This window comes from Sceloporus occidentalis, unplaced genomic scaffold (genome assembly GCF_023333645.1).
Source record: "Sceloporus occidentalis isolate IW3139 unplaced genomic scaffold, rSceOcc1.0.p SCAF_1, whole genome shotgun sequence".
NCBI lineage: Eukaryota > Metazoa > Chordata > Lepidosauria > Squamata > Phrynosomatidae > Sceloporus > Sceloporus occidentalis.
Window position 1 is genome coordinate 163,632,640 of NW_028316981.1, and position 17,874 is coordinate 163,650,513.

The following is a 17,874-nucleotide window of genomic DNA, read 5'->3' on the forward strand; positions in this document are numbered from 1 at the left end:
ACTGCTCTATGAAAGAAAGGTAAGACAGCAAATAGAAAGATACGATTAAATGTTTCATCCTGAAATAATTACTGCTTATTGCTTTTGTCTAATGTCTGGAATTTTTTGACGTTATATGGGTAGGGGAGCTCTTAAAAGGGTAAAATCTTCCCAGAATGTGCAAAGTAAAGCTAAAGGCAGGCTCATCCTGTAATAAAACAGACAGAAATAAAATCAATTCATTTGAGATGTGCTGTTGGAGAAGAGTACTGAAGATACTGTGGATGGCCAGAAAGAAAAAGTGAATTTCAAAAGTAACATCTGAAATGTTGGGAAATGTAGATGACTAAAAGGGCATGTTGGTGAACATTTTTTGTAGCTTGATTTCCACCAAAATTAAACACAAAGACTCCAGTCTTTGATATCTAAAGAGAGAAAAGTCTCCAATTAAAACTGAGAGTTAAGATTGCTATAATTCAGCGCTAAGATTGTTTGGGGAAGCTATATATCTTTCCCTAGCAAATTCTTAAAGTCCCTGCTTCCACTTCCACTTCCACCAGAAATGAAAACAAGAGATCTACCCTTACCTGTGATGCTATGGACCATTGGAATTCAATGTCAAAAAACTGCCTTTGTCTCAGAAAGTGAGAAGAGTATCATTGAGCTTCCTTCCTGAGAGGAAGTTTGGATGAGTAGGTGAGCCATTTACACTAAGAAACAGGTAGGTCAGATAGTAGGAGGAAAACTTTACATCTAAAGGCACAGGACAATCAGCAAATTATACCGTATTTATCAGTGGAATCCTATCTATCAGGTTTACCTGGGACCAAGCCAATTAAACATAATGAGACTTCCTTCCCCAAAAATATAGTTCAATTGAACTGGACTAGTAAGCATAGTGTAACTGTGGGTAGGCCTGTGCTACAGATTTGCTTGTTGGAGACGTTGGTAATATCAGAGGGTGTGTTTAATTGCTGTAAGATTCAAACAGGGCCAATAAATGAGCATGGGGGAAAGAATGAGATATTTCCATGCTGGGATGAGGGACTAGCTCCAACTCTAAAAACCTTTCTTTTTCCCCCTTTGGGTTATGACATTTCCCTCAAATCCCTCTACCTCTAACAGAAGCAGAGTGTATTCACACTGCAGAATGAAAGCAATTTGACGCCACTTTAACTATCATGACTCTATCCTACAGAATTCTAGGAGTTGTAGTTTGATGAGGTATTCAGTCTAATTTGTCAGAGGGCCTTTACAAAGTCAAAATCACAGGATTCTGTAGGATAGAGTCATGGTAGTTAAAGTGATGCCAAACTGATTTTTAACTCTGCAGTGTGGCTATGCCCATAGATACACAATTGTTATAATTCTAAACCAATGATGGCAAACCTTTTAGAGACCAAGTGCCCAAACTCAGTGGCGCTCCTGCACCGGGTGTCACCTAGTCCCAGTGTGGGATTTCCAGGAGGTGAGACCTCCAAGGGGAAAACCCAAGGCAAACTCTCTCAGCCTCAAGTTGCAATAGTCTGATGAAACTTTCCAAGAAAACTCCATGATATTCACTTTAGGGTCGCCATAAGTTGGAAATGACTTGAAGGCACCACACACACAAGTCATACTTTCTCAGCCTCAGACGATGGTAATGGAAAATTATAAGACCCAAAATGGCATACCCCTCACTGCCACCCTCTATTTTACTCATGAGTAAACCAGTGCTAGAAAGGAGGGAGGGAGGGAGCGCTGGGCACCTTTCCTCCCTCCCAATTGCCATGTTATTTGTGATAAAAATGGTGCACGGCGGCAATGGAGGGGCCCCCTGCAAGCCTGGCACATGTGCTCATATAGAAGGCTCTGTGTACTGGCTTTGGCATACATACCATGGGTTCTCCAAGTCCTTTCTTCTCCAAAGGACAAACCTCATAAGCTGCCTGCCTTCAGTGGTGGAAAGCTCTAGAGGAGGATACCACAACTCTAGAACCTATATACTAGAGAGGGCAAAAAGGACCATGTTCAGTGAGGATAAGGAAATTTTGGATCCAAAGACCTCCCATTCCAATAATCCCCTGGAACAGACATAAAAGTGTAAAAGGCTGATTGCTGGCATCACTCCCCACCCCTTCTTTTGGGAGCTATGGGAAGAAATCAAGGTTTTTAATGGCAAACCACCATAAAAATCCCAATAATTTTCACACTCTACATTCTGGAGAATTTCTAAAATAAATTTAAGAATTGTGGCATGCATATTTAACGTCCTCTTCTTGAAATTTTACATGCCTAGACATGAACAGAGATATCTAAAAACTTGACAGATATAGAAAGGATTTCTCTCAGGTCCTGGGAAAAATAGGGCCTGGTCAATGGGTGTTTTAACAAAACTGGCTCATCACTTAAAGACATTTAATGGTGACAAGAAGAGAGACAGCATTGAGGATATAAAGTATTCTCTTGACAAGAACAATCTCATTATGCTTCTCAGTCTGAATACACGAAGTTCTGGAAGAACATGTCTTAGAAGAAAATTGTTCCTTGCAATTACAAAGTATAATCTTGATCAGTGTTTTTGGCTGCATGCCTTGTTCGTCAAAAGGTAAACACATTCAGCAACCAACTGAATACTCTGTGTGTTGTGTCTGTCTCAGTGATATGGTGTTTTGGTTCTTATTTGTTTTCACTGGCCTGAGACAAATGGGCGGGAAGAACCATCCTCAGGGCAAAATTAAAGTTTGGGAGCGTGCGGCAATCACACGCTCCCGAACCCTAACATGGAGTGGCGCAGCCATCATGGCAGCCTCTGATCTACATGGGTGCTGCCATGATGATGCAAGCGTGGCACTGCGTTCGTACGCTGGGGTGCTGCACTTGCATCATTGACATGACACAGTGAGCTAATGGTGTACTGATGGCAGCGTCCGTGCAAACCTAAAAGAACCCACTTTTAGTGTGTTCTTTTTGGAGTGGAGGGAGCCCACACAGTTTGGCTGCTGTGGGATCTCTCCAGAGGAAAAATGGTCAGCTCCAGACCACCATTTTGGGGAGGTCTGTCGAGCCCCTTTGTATTTCTATTAACATTCTATTGGGGTGGGGAGGAAGAATAATTTTGTGATTTTTGATTCTTGCATATATATAGGGACTTGCACAGTGATCAACCCTATTGTTAAGTGTATGACTGCTTCAAGAGTGCTTTTTGGCCCATGTTTTATAAATAAATGGTAACATTAGGGTAGCAAGGAGCATAAGAGGTGATTAAGATAACAGAAGGGAAAGAAGAAAATGATGCATACAGTCCTTACAAAATCTCCAATAGGAAAGTGGTACCTCAGAAGCAGATGGGACATCAGAATCTCATGAACAATTTCGATGGGGAAAATTTTGGATGGAAAACTCTCTTTTTCTTCCTGCACAAGACCACATGGCCACACTATTATTCACAGAATCTTATGAATTCTAGTCCAACCACCTGCCATACTGGAATACATAACTACAGCATTCCTGAAAGATGTCCATTTAAACTCTATTTAAATACCTCCAAAAAAGAGACTCTGCCAGTTCCCAAGGCAGTCTATTTCATTGTCAAACACTTCTTACCATAAAGAAGTGATTTCAGATGTTTCGGTGTAATTTCCTTTCTTATACAATGGACCCTCCACATTCGCTGGGGTTAGGGACACAGGGCCCACATGAAACTGGGGAAACTGCAAATAAAAAATATGTTTTTTAACCTGAGAGAACACCTCTCTAAGAATCTCTTGGTCCTCCAGGGCAACTCTATGGTCAACAACTGCCAGAAGTTTATAGTATTGCAGTGGAGGGCCTGCAAATGCCCTCTGGGAACTAAAGTCCAAAACCCCTGGAGGGCCAGAGTTTGGACATCACTGCCCTAAACGGTTTACAGTGTGTAAGCTAATTGCCCCCAACAAGCTGAGTACTCATTTTCCCAACCTACAAAAGCATGCAAGGTTGAGTGGACCTTGAAGCCCCTAGGATTGAATTCACAGCCTTATGGCTACAGCACAGACATTTCACCACTGTACCACCATGGCTCCTTTGATTCAAATTTGTCAATAATCAAATCCACAAAAGTCAAAGCCACAAATGTGGAGGACCAACTGTAATTTGAATCTATTGGTTTCTGTCCTAGTTTCTGGGGCAGCAGAAAACAAGTTTGCTCCATCTACTATATGACATCCCTTCAGATATTTAAACATGCTATCATATTGCCTCTCGGCCTTCTTGTTTTCAGACGAAACACACTCAGCTCTCTAATCCATTTCTCATAAGGCTTGGTTTCAAGAACTTTAATCATCTTGGTGACTCCTTTCTGGACATCTGAACCCTGAGCTCCTTCCTAATCCTCTTTCCCTGGTGGAGCAGACAAAAGGAGGGAGGGAAGAAATGCAGGCAGGCGAGAGGGTGGAGGGCTCAGCCATGGATGGGAAGAATGTCTCCTCTCACCCTGACTTCTTTGTAACATCTTCTCTCTCTCTTTCTCTCTCTCTCTCTCTCTCACACACACACACCTCTTCCTCGGGTGTTCCCATCTCCTCAACCCTTCAAGTTTCACTCACCGCCACGTGCGCCCCACACACACACACACACACAGGCACACACATACAGTCATTTCTAACCATAGTACGATAAAAAAAAGTGGCAACCATTACATACTACATTAACTTAGTGTTCATTTTAGAAAAGGATGGGAGGGAGGGGTGCTGCAGGCCCAGTTTCTGACTTTACACATTTATAAGAACTTATGTGTTTTCATGTAACGCCTGTAGGTAGTCATTCACATATTTCTGGTGCATTTATATGAATAATCTCACTCACCCATTTTGGGTTTGTTGTTCACACTATGGAACCGCATCTGTGCATGAGTTTGGTTGCTCACACACATGTTAGGACTCAAATAAAGATGGAGTCGATGGTGTAAATGTATTCAAAGCATGTTCAAGGTATGCAGAGTTTTGACCCAGTTTATCCTGGGTCTATTTGCATTTGTTATAATAATAGTAATAGTACCACTCTGTTCTGATTTGGTCAGGCCTCACCTGAAATACTGCATTCAGTTCTGGGCCCCGTCATTCAAAAAGGATGTTGAGAAGCTGGAGAGTGTCCAGAGGAGGGCAACCAAAATGGTGAAGGGTCTAGAAACCATGCCCCATGAGGAGAAACCTAGTGAGCTGAGTATGTTTAGCCTGGAAAAGAGAAGGTTAAGAGGTGATATGACAGCTCTGTTTAAGTATTTGAAGCAGTGTCATGCTGAGGATGGAGCAAGCCTGTTTTCTGCTGCTCCAGAGACTAGGACATGGAGCAATGGATTCAAACTACAGGAAAAGAGATTCCAGCTCAACATTAGAAGGAACTTCTTGACAGTAAGAGCTGTTCAGCAATGAACACACTCCCTTGGCGAGTGGTGGCGTTTCCTTCTTTGGAAGTTTTAAATCAGAGGCTGGATGGCCATCTGTCACACTATCCGGAATTACTACTTTGTTTTGTATAATGTGTACATAGGTGCTGCAACTAGTTTATGGACTGCCACAGCCCCTGACTCCTTCTTCATATTGTTTGCTGTCCCCTAGGGCAACAGTACAGTGGTATATTCGAAAACACAAGACCTTAAGCTTACAGTCTCAAAACTATGTCCCAGCTATGTTCAAAAAATAAAGGAAGCTCTGTTGATCCATGCCAACAAACCAGTATTATATTTTGCACTTAGCAGGTATTTTTGTAAAATGTTCTAATGCATCTTTTGTAAATTTTGTTGATAGGTCTCAGTTGCCTGTTCAAGGCCAAACCATGTCTGAATGTATTACATTACAACAGAGATAGGTCATGGTTGAGAGTCAATTTGGTTAGTGGTATGAGCACTGGACAAGGGCTCTGGAGAAGAGGGTTCAAGTCACTACCTAGCCATGGAAACCTACTGGATGACTTTAGGCAAGTCACATTCTCTCATACTCAGAGGGAGGCAAGGGCAACCCCCCACTGAAGAAATCTTGCCAAGAAAACCACATGATAGGTTCCCCTTAGGGTTGCCATGGGTCAGAAAAGACTGAAAGGGTACACACCAACAGGAGAAGAAGAGAAAAGCAGGTTCGGCATACAAATGTATACAGATGTTTTTTTTAAAAAAAAAATCCTTGTTGAGTAAAGCAATGTTTTTCTGAGGCTGCCTCATGGGGACCAAAAACTAGTAATATAGTAATGTAGACAGGAGTCAATTGACTCAGATTCAAGTCACTTCATTGACCCCATCCCCACATTCCCACACCCTACTGCTACCTCATTTTAGTGGAGACAGCTAAAATTTCCCAGAATAGCATTGTACGGCAAGAATGTTATGAAGGGATGCATATATAGAATCTTATTTATGCTATACCCTTCATCTGCCTTCGACTTTGTATAGTGATTTAGGGAGTCTTAACTAGTAAGGCAATGAGGGCCAGTGTCATGTAGTGGTTTAAGTGTTGGACTATGATTCTGGGTTTGAATCCCCTGCTCAGCTATGGAAACTCACTGGTTGACTTTGGCCAAGTCACACTCTCTCAGCCTCAGAGCAAGGGAAAGGCAAACCCACACTGAACAAACCCTTAGGGTTGCCATAAGTTAGAAATGACTTGAAGGCACACAGCAACAATAAATCTGGTAAGATCAGCTGCTTTGTGCCAGAGAAGATGAACTAGTCAGTGTCAGGTGTGTACAGTGTAGGCAATAGTATAGGGAATACCTAAAAGCCTATGAGGTCCTCCTCAAAGGAAACTTGTTTGTGGGCAGTGACAGTGAAATGACAGGCTAGAAAAATATTTGTGCAGATTCAGGGGTTCCTCAATGACAGAAAGGGTGTCAGCTTATGTATCTATTTTCTTTCTTTTTGTATTCTTTTAGCCACTCAATGCAGTGACTAAAAGGGAATGCATCATCTCCCATGGAACAGAATGGTTAAAAACTAACTTTGGCTGCATCTAACAAGCAGAATTGATACATTTAACACCGCTTTAACTGCCATGGCTCAATGCTGTAGAATTTTGGGATATACAGTTTTGAGAGATATTTAGCTTTCTCTGTGAGAGAGCTCTGGTGCCACAACAAACTACAAATCCCAAAATCCCATAGGACACTTAAAACGGTATCAAACTGCAGTGTGGCAGCAACCTTTGTAGGATTCCCCTATCTGAATCATAGAATCATAGAATTGTAGAGTTGGAAGAGACCACAAGGGCCATCCAGTCCAACCCCCTGCCATGCAGGAAATCCCAATCAAAGCATCCCCGACAGATGGCCATCCAGCCTCTGCTTAAAGACCTCCAAAGAAGGAGACTCACTACACTCTGAGGGAGTTTGTTCCACTGTCGAACAGCCCTTACTGTCAGGAAGTTCTTCCTAATGTTGAGGTGGCATCTCTTTTGCTACAGCTTGGATCCATTGTTCCGGGTCCTGTTCTCTGGAGCAGCAGAAAACAAGCTTGTTCCCTCCTCAATATAACACCGCTTCAAATATTTAAACAGGGCTGTCATATCACTTTTCTCCAGGCTAACCATTCTTTTCTTCTTTTCTCCAGGCTAAACATTCCCAGCTCCCTGAGTCATTCCTCATAGGGCAAGGTTTCCAGACCCTTCACCATTTTAGTCTCCCTCCTTTGGACATGCTCCAGTTTCTCAATGTCCTTTTTGAATTGTGGTGCCCAGAAATGGACACAAAATTCCAGGTGGGGCCTGACCAGAGCAGAATACAGTGGCACTATTACTTCTCTTGATCTAGACACTATACTTTTATTGATGCAGCCTAAAATTGCATTGGCCTTTTTAGCTGCTGCATCGCACAGTTCACTCATGTTCAACTTGTGGTCTACTTGGACTCCAAGATCCCTTTCACATGTAGTTTCATTCAGCCAGGTGTCTCCCATCCTATATCTGTGCATTTTATTTTTCTGCCCTAAGTGCAATACCTTACATTTCTCCATGTTGAGTTTCATTTTGTTAGCTTTGGCCCAGCTTTCAAGTCTATTCAGGTCATTTTGAATGTTGATCCTGTCCTCTGGAGTATTAGCTATTCCTCCTAATTTGGTGTCATCTGCAAATTTGATAAGTATGCTCCCAATTCTGTCATCCAGGTCACTGATAAAGATGTTGAATAGCACTGGGCCCAGGACAGAGCCCTGTGGGACCCCACTGGTCACTTCTCTCCAGGATGAAAAGGAGCCATTGTTGAGCACCCTTTAGGTTCGGTCGGTCAACCAGTTACAAATCTATGTAACAGTTACTTTGTCTAGCCCACATTTTACAAGCTTGTTTGCAAGAATGTCATGGGAAACCTTGTCAAAGGCCTTACTGAAATCAAGATATACTATATCCACAGCATCCCTTCATCTACCAAGCTAGTAATTTTATGAAAGAAAGAGATTAGATTTGTCTGGCATAACTTGTTTCTCTGAAACCCATGTTGACTTTTTGTGATTATGGCATTGCCTTCTAAATGTTCACAGATTCTCTGCTTAATGATCTGCTCTAGAATCTTTCCTGATATTGATATCAGACTAACTGGACGATAATTGTTGGCCACTCTGACAGAACAAAGCTTTGTCACAAGCACCTAAGTAAGTATTTTATATATATCATCTGGAAATGTATTCAATAAAACAAAAAATACTTGAGGCTGAAATATAAGTACCAAAAAAGTATAGTTTCTCATATATGGTCCCATGACTGCAGGTATTATAGAATGTATTGGACTATATTGCTGACATTGCTTTCAGTATGCGCCTTTGTTTTGATTGTGAGAATGTTCCTCTGACCAATAATTACTCCTCAGAGACTGGAATGTGTTTTTTTAAAGAAGATACATATATATATTGTAGGTACTACTTATATCCGAAAGCAATGCAGTAGCTGTTACTCATTACTCTCTAAGAGCAATCTGTTAGTAATATGTTATTAAGGTGTTGCTTTTAGTTACTTTTCATTTTATTAAATAAATAAACAAACAAACATTGAGAAAAGTCCTTCCAAAACATTTTGGAAATAAGGAATACACGTTACACTAAAATGTAAGGACATTATTTTGGTGGGGGGGACATTCTTATGTCATTGCTATTCTACCACCATCCCAAACAATGCATTAGATATCATGGTAATTGTTATGCAGTACTGTACTTCCAAGTCTGGCTCCTTCTAACAGCAGATTTATGTGGTAAGGATTGGGAGGTAGTGACATTATATATGGAAAGCTACAGTGGCAGGAGAAATATCTACTGAAGTGAGGAGAGGATTCTGAGAAACTTAACCTTCCAGCCACAGCATTATTGCCCCTTTCTGGAACAACTTTTCAGGGGAAGAGAACAAAAAAAAACTTATAAAAATATAATTTGATGTCATTAATGACATATGGTATTCTACATCCGCATGCCCTCGCCCATTTCACAGAAGAAAATAATGACGCATGTGGCCAAATAACATCAGAATGTGATCAAGACAGCAAAAGTTATTAATGAGGAAGAACACACAAGATAAGAGAGGCTGTAGCAGTTTGCTTTTGGCTGAGACTATTGGGAAGTGTATGAGTCAGCCCTCCTATTCTCTTCTCCTGCTGAATTAATAAATGAGTGCAAACTCCTTTTGCATTTCAATTGGGGTTGGTTCTGCACTGACCTGCATACTCTGGGCTGCTCCCATACTATTCTGGCCATGAATCTGCCATAAATTCCCCCTGTTATCTGGGCACAATGTCAGGGGACTATCTAAATAAGAGCCCTGCAGTGCTGTCCACCACCACCAATGTGAGTCATTCTGAAATTGGAAACAAGATGTCAGCATCAATCACATAGCTCACCACCTTCTTGTGACCCCAGAGGAGAGACTAACATCAGCAGCACTGGAGCCAGGCAGCACAGCAGGACATTGTGTAAACAGCTGCTCAGTGTCACTCCAAAGTGCTCTGCATTTTAACAAATTATCAGTCTTTTTAATTCACTGTAAGGGGGGGGGGGGGCAGATAATGGCCCAGATTCACTGTGGAACGGCCATTCCCATCTGAAGAAAGATCTGGGTGGGAGAAAACTGAAGCAAATGACATGTATAGAAAAGCCCTCAGTTTACAGCTCTTAATGTAAGCTGAGAATAAAGGGGGGGAAGTGGAAAGAAGAGAGAAAAAACTGGGCCTTTTTGAAAGCAACTGAAAAGGTAAGAGCAAAAGGTTAATCAGGACAGTCCCTGTCAAATCAGGACAATTGGAGGCTATGCATCCATGGTTGTGAGGGCTAGAGTATGGTTCCCTTATGAATACTACTGTGGGCTGCTTGGAGGGCCATTGATACTGAAGAGTGTTGTTAAATCAAATCAAATCTACACAGGACTGAGACAGAAATCTGAGTCAGCTGGGGCCTTTCGGTTCACAGAGTGCTTTGGATGGAAGATCTGGATTGCCACACATACAGTGGTTCCATGCCAGTTTTGTTTGTCACCTTGTTTCTGGATACTGACTGTCATCTTTCCCCAAATATAGCCAATTAGGGCTGTGAGCTTCATGCCTTTCCAAGCTACACCAAATATCTGAGAGGGGTGGCAATGTAAACAGGAAAGATGGGGAAACACCCTTTTAAGAATGTATCACTCCCACACCATAAGGGCCTACAGGAAGCCAAAAAAGCAGGAAATTCCATGTCACTGTCACAGAACACAACCTTTGTCTTCCTATACAATACCTTGATATAGTATACGTTCACCCCCAAGGTGTGAGTCAATATCTTCCTGTCAACAAACAGTATTTTGTGAAATCTAAAGTGTATAGAATTGTCGCAAAGCCTTGGAGGTAGAGGAAGACTGGAAAGGCATGCCAAACGAATGTAAAGGCAATTCTAGAAGGGTAGTTGTTGTATAAGATATGTTTCTATGCAGAAATTGAAGATAAACCTTTTGAAAAGTCTCCACCACTACAAACAGGTATTTGAGCTTGTAGATTCTTTCTTATCTTGCCTGCTTTCCTGATTTTCTGGTACGTTTTTGTGACAAATTGTAACTAAGGACTTTACCACATGAGGTGATCAATCAGAATTATATACAGTAGCTCCTCTGTTTTCATGGGGGGATCTGTTCCAGAACCCTGGTGAAAATGGAAAATCACTGGTATTCAAGTTCCGCTGGCTTGAATGGTGCTGGTGCCTGTGGGCACGCACCCCATTTTATCCCCCGCCATTTGCTGCCCGTGAACAGGCCAGGGACGCGGATTCAAAGTACGCGAAAACCGAGAGATGACTGTATTGGCATATTTGGCCAGTACCTATCACACAACATTGGCTCTATTCTTTGCATTTCCTTTGTTTCTGTAGCATATCTTTTCATTGACAGGGAAAACTCATCAATGGTTTCCAATACTGATGCCACTTCTCTAATTCCATTAGTCCCCCTGGTGTGATAAGGCAGTAACAATTGATGGTAGTCAAGTGGCATGAAGAGGAATGATTCACCTCCTCTCCCCTCTCCCCCTCCCTATTCCCAAATAGGCTGAGGTTGGTTTTACTCTGTGTCTTCAGGGTTTGTTTTGTTGTGTTTTGTTTTGTGGGTTTTTTTCTGTGATTACATAATTACAACAAAAAAATTAAAAAACTGAATGGAGTAAAAACAACCTTGGCAAAGGCACACATGTGCTGAAAAGCATGAAGCCAAGGTTATGGAGTTAGTGTGGAAGTGACTATGGACTGGCAAAGAAGCACACTCACACAACTGCAGAGAAGTGTGATACTGAACGTTTTGAAACCAGTATGTTCCCGTTTGCTTCACTAACATGATCATTGCAAGAAAACAAATCTGGTGTGATAAAGTGCTAAGACAAAGTATTGCACAGTCTATAGCATTTCTAAACAGACCTTACCAGCTGCAGCACATGGAAACAGAGACTCTGCACTTTCATATGCTACATCTGATGAGGTTAATTTGGAACTGATGACAACATATCACAGGACAGCTATGTTTTTCTATTATACATTTAACAGAAATGTGTCCTGTGCTGTTAAATCACTGCATGCAATCAATTCAGTTTTCAGCAGTCAGATAAAAACATTTAACAATCTTTAGCAGCTATAAGAAGAACACTTAGGAAATAAACCTAGGTATGAGAATAGCTGTCTTAGAACCATGATTTGATCTATGCAATGTTGTATGGTTGGAGGAAGAGGCCTATGATAGAAATATACATACTACTAACAGTATCATGGAATTGTCAGATTGAAAACTGGAGGGGGCCGCTGTTGTGTAGAAGAGAGATGGCAAGCAGGTGTTGCTTGTCAGGCAACCAGATAACAAGCAGCACCTGAACTTCCCTCTTCTTTACAATCTTTAGAAGGCCAAGAGCTTTTTCCAGTTTTCATGCTGGCAACACTATCTACAAAACCTACCAAGTGAAACAAGTCAACAAAAGACCAATGACTGCCATTTTGTTTATACAACAAGCATCCTAGAAAGAAAAGTTGAAGTTCAACCCTCTCTTTCTAAATATTGCCTACATCATTATCCCCCAAAATGGAATAACAAGGATATTGGTGCACACTCAGAAGAATAAGTAGCATGCAAAGTGTTTTTACTGCCTGTATTCAGAGAGGCAGGGCCAATTTTTTATTTTATTTATTAATTTTATTGAGCCTTTCTCCCAGCTCATGGTTCAAGGTATTAAAGAAAGGTGTAAAAGAGGGCAATTATGGGCAGCAGAGAAAAACTGTAAAGGGAAGCAATGAGACTAGAAATAGAGTCCCAACATGGCATAGTGGTTTGTGTGTTGGACTATGACTCTGGAGACCTGGGTTTGATTCACGGCTCAGCCATGAAACCCACTCTCACAGCTTCAGGGGAAGGCAATGGTAAATGTCCTCTGAAGAAACTTGCCAAGAAAACCCCCATGATAGGTTCATCTTAGGGTCACCATAAGTCAGAAATGACTTGAAGGCACCCAACAACAAACAACAAGAGACTAGAAATGTCACAGAAGGTGAAAAAGAGCAAGTACAGCCCCTGTTTGTCTGTTCATTAAGTTCAGGAAAATACCTTTTGACTGATAGGAGAAGCTAAAGGAGGCTGGATAACAGAGAGGGTGAGAAGATTTTTGGAGGGTGAAAAGTGACCTCGAGGAAAAGGAAAATAATCCAGTCAAACCTACAAGAAAGAACAATGAAAAAGCAATGAAGTCATCAGGCTTGATGACACCCGTGTGGAGGTGGTGACAGTGGCAGCCTGCTTGCTCTCCCCTCCTGCTGCCTTGCTCACTTGCCACCCTTGCCGCCACCTTGTCTCCCTGTCTGGAGAAAGAGCCACAAGAGGCATACTTGCGCACACACCACCACTGGCCTCACCACTGCTTTGCCCCCCTCACAGGGGAGAGAACTGTATCAGCTGCAAAGTCATGAGGAGGGAGCTCACTCCTCTTCCACAGTGGAAGGAGAGCCCCACTGGGTGTCACTCCTCCTCTAGGATGTCACTTGGTGCAGTTTGCACCCCCAACCCCTGCCTAATGACAGGACTGTTAAGGAGACAACAGTGACCTCCTCATTCTTAATCTCACCTATGCAGCCACATAATGTCAAGCCCTGGATGTGACTGAAAACTGAAAGCGATCTTGGAGCCAACCTTGAAGTCAAATCCAGTTCTCAGAAAGACTCAGCAGCCTAATTGCCAGCCTGTTGCCAATAGCAGGGAAAAGATTACCACCTTGGCTGTTTCAGACAAGCTCTGCAGTGCCAAAAGTATAGCTTCTTGAGTGTAATCTGGTAATTAGTTTGTTCTTTAAATACATACATAGGTTCCTCATTTTCCACTCTTCTCCCTTTAATCTGGCATTTATGTGAAAAAAATTTGAAAAGTAAGGCCTCTGATTTGAAGGGGCTGCACTGTGCTACATACTCTCTGCTTATTACTAATTTAATTTAGGAGGCATGAAAGGTAGTGGTGGTCATCTTGAGGCACTGTGTGTGCTATATTTAGAACCTTCTTTTGGCATTTTATTCTGCACTTATCCAGCCTCATCTACAACCTTAGATTCCTTAGTGTCCTCATATCAAAGGCCCTGTCTGCACCACACTCCTGGTGAAGTCCTGTGTAAAGGATGCACAGCCCAAACCCTGGTTTTTAAAACTAGGCCTCTTTAAGGACTATCCTCCCAAGGTTAAAACAATATATAACAAAGACTATTCAAAGTTAAAAAAAATGAGGAATAACTAATAAAACCAGCATTGCTGAAAGCTAAAGGAAAGCCAGTGAAGACAAGTATGCCTTTAGATGTTTTCTGAAGATTGCAAGGTGAGGCCTTAACAAATCCTCCTGCAAGCTGTTTCCAGAGTTGCCATGGAAGAGATCAACGTAATCTCCTTTGAGTAATGAAACCAGTGCAGGATCTAGAAAGAAATGACACTGCTGGCCATTGGCCTGTTGTACCTGCCATGTCTCATAAAATTCCAACCCAAATCCAGTGTGAAGCTGGCAGTAGCATCAGGGCTATCAGCCTGCCTTTCCCATTCCTGCCAATTTCAGCCCTCTGGCATGGGGGGGGGGGGGTGGTTCAAACCGAGTGACACCTGAGAGGCAGGCTTCTACTCTCTGGTGTGGAGTGTACTGTCATGACTCTCCGCGGGTAGACTCAATCTCTTGGAGACAGAAGGTCGTAGGAAAAACCTGGTCCCTCCACTCAGAAGTGGCAAATAGGCCAGCTGGGATGCTGTTGGCATGCCTTGGTGAATTCCTGGCACCTGGACCCCTTGGGAACTAGCAAACAATGTGAGTAGACTGGGACAATCTAGGTCACTTTGGGTGCCTCAATACACCAGCTGTCAGCAGCAAGTAGACCCAATCTACTTCTGAAAGACCATTGGCCTGGCAGCTCCGAGCTTAGATGTGACAACATGACATAGTGCATTGGGGTGACACCAACCCTAGTGGCACCACTGTTTTCCAGTACTCTATAGAAAGCTTTCATAGCATTCAGGGAGCGGCAGTGTAGAAGAGCAATTGTAACCTGCAAACTCTGGATCCCACTTTTGTGTAAGCAGAAGTCCAGCACTGGATACAGAACTTAGCCCTGTTCTTTAACCAAAGATGCATGATGGCCTCCCTGTCAGTGGGGCAGTGAATCTACTCTGGGTTTTAGTCTTAATTTTAAAAGAGAAACCCAACATGATGAATCAAAGATTGCATCTACACTATAGAAATAATGCAGTTTGTCACCACTTTAACTTCCATGGCACCATCCTACAGTAATTGTAGTGTTAGGAGGCACCAGCACTCTTTGGCAGAGAAGTCTAAAGGCCTTGTAAAACTACAAATACCAGGATTCCATAAGCTGGAGCTACAGCACTTAAAGTAGTGCCAAAGTGCATTATTTCTACAGTGTTGATGCACTCCTATTCTCTACAAATGTACAGCACCTTGAGTATATCCTCTAAAACGTATAGTGGATGCCAGAGCAGGCTCTCCACCCCACTGACAGTCACTAACCTCTATCTTTGAAGTTATCAGTTTGAAGGAGCCATGATAAAGAAAGAGATCTAACTTGTGTACTCTTGGACTTGCTTCCTTAAGTGTCACCATGTGTAATGCTCCTGTTGATGCCAAGCCACAAAGCAATCAAGTTCAGCTAACAAAGATCACGCATTTTTTGCTTCTGAAGAACCATTAGTCTGACAAAGTCAAACTTAATTCAGATCTTCGCAATGATTATCATTTATTAATTATAATCAGATCACCTTTGGGACATACTTTTTGAAAAAAGAAAGAAAGATAATCCCTTTCCATGTTTTCTCTGCAAGTTCAAACTGGCAGGATAGAAAGCACCATCCCTAATGTTGCTGTTGGGAAATAAAAAAATAAAATAAATAGTAGTGTGAAGAAACTTTCAATGTTACAAGATTGTGCCAAAGTAATGGTTGAATTAACAACCTATCAAACTAAGGTACTTGATTCCCTCTCCCCTTAGAAACACATAAACACAAGCCAGGGAGTATATGTGGGCCCATCAGTGGGTAGAGGAGGTGGTTGGTTCTCATTACTTATCAGCAAGATGCTTAGTAGCTGTTTTTCTCTCAAATATTTCCTTGCCACTTCATAAGGCTCAGCAGACATTCTCCCCTAAATACCACAGCAGTGAAGTCAATGTAAACACATAATTATTCTTTTACTACAAAGGGCCAGACAGACATGAGATTAACTTCTCTCACATCTCAAAACTATCCTGTATCAACTGTCCTCCTCAATAATCTTCAATCACTTTACTTTCCACAGTGGCCCCATTTCTTGTCCATCTTTTGTTGTTGTTGTTGTTGTTGTAAAATATAGATTTTACAATCTAGCCAGAGTTATGCCTATGAATGCTCCTTTGATATCGATAGGTTATGTATATAACCCTGTCCCAGACACAGGCCACTTCAAACCCTCCAACATTTCACAGATAACAGTGGGGAGATATGCAGTGACGCTGCATTAGAGTGTGGTCAAGATGTCTAAAGTGATTAACAAGGAAGAAGATACAAGCTAGGAGAGTCTACAGCAGTTTGATTTTGCCTGAATGTACATTAAGGAGCAAAATTCTGCTCCTCACCTCTCCTCTCCCTCTCTGAATTTAATGAGTACAGACTACTTTTGTACTTTAAACTGGGTTTGCACAATGGGGAAAGGCTGAGCAAAAAGGGGGAAATTGGAGACAGAGAAACTACGGCCCGTTAGAGACGGGCACCCTACGACGGACTCAGTCCGTGCTAGGGTTAGAAAGGGGCATCCCTTCCAGACACCCCTAACCCTAGCATGGACTGAGCCCGTACGAAATGGCGACAGCCGTTCCACACAGCCGCCTCCATCTTTACGTAGCGGACGCTCTGCATCCGCATGTCGCGCCCCGGATATGACGCCGCGAGTGCGCGACTAGCGCCTTGCGGCATCACATCCGGGGCCCAGGAAGGAGCACGATTTTCACGCTCCTTCTTTGCAGTGTCTGGGAACCGTGCCGTTTGGCTGCTGTGGTTCCCGGATGCTGCAACCGACGGCGGCAGCAGACCACCGCTTTTCGGCGGTCTGTAACCCGCCTACGAGTGCATCTGCACTTTAGAAATAATGAGTTCGACACCACTTTAACTGCCACAGATACATGCTACGCAGTCCTGGGATCTGTAGTTTTTTGAGGCACCAGCACTCTTTGGCAGAAAAGGCTAAAGACCTTGTAAAACTATAAATCACATGACTCCATAGGATGGAGCTACAGCACTTTAAGTGGTATCAAACTGCATTATTTCTACATTGTAGATGCACCCTACAACATTTTAAAAACAGATGAAAAAGTGGACTGACAAATGATCAATCTGGACTGGTCCTGTCAAATCTGTTGGAGAGTATCCCACTGCTTTCCTTTGCATACGATTAAGTAGCATATTTACATCCAAGAAAACAATCCCTCTTTGTTTCCTTATTCCTCACTAAAAACAGTGCTGAATGCTCTGTGCGAAAAATGTACTCCCAAGCAAAGGAAAGTAAGTTTGAGGGAACATAATACAGTCCATTTGATTTACTGAGCCATAAAACAACAATATATCAGAGTAGGGGTAGGCAAAGTATGGTCTTAGGCGCTGCATGTTTTTGCAGGGCTCAGCTCTTTCAAACTCCCTAGAGGGGTCCTGAAAACTTCCAAGAGTGGCAGTTTGCCATTTAAATAAGTTGCAAGGCTCCTCTGCACTGTTTGACATCAAAAAATACCTGTCAAAAAAATGAAGTGGACACTGTAGTTTTGGCAATTTATGCAGCCATCGGAGAGTCCTAGAAACAGAAAACTGGTCCAAAGACTTGCTCCTGTTGCTCACTGCCATGAAAGAGGAAGACAGGATGGTGAGCTCTCTTATCCATAGGCAGAAGTGTCACAAAGATCTTCTGCAGGATGATGGAC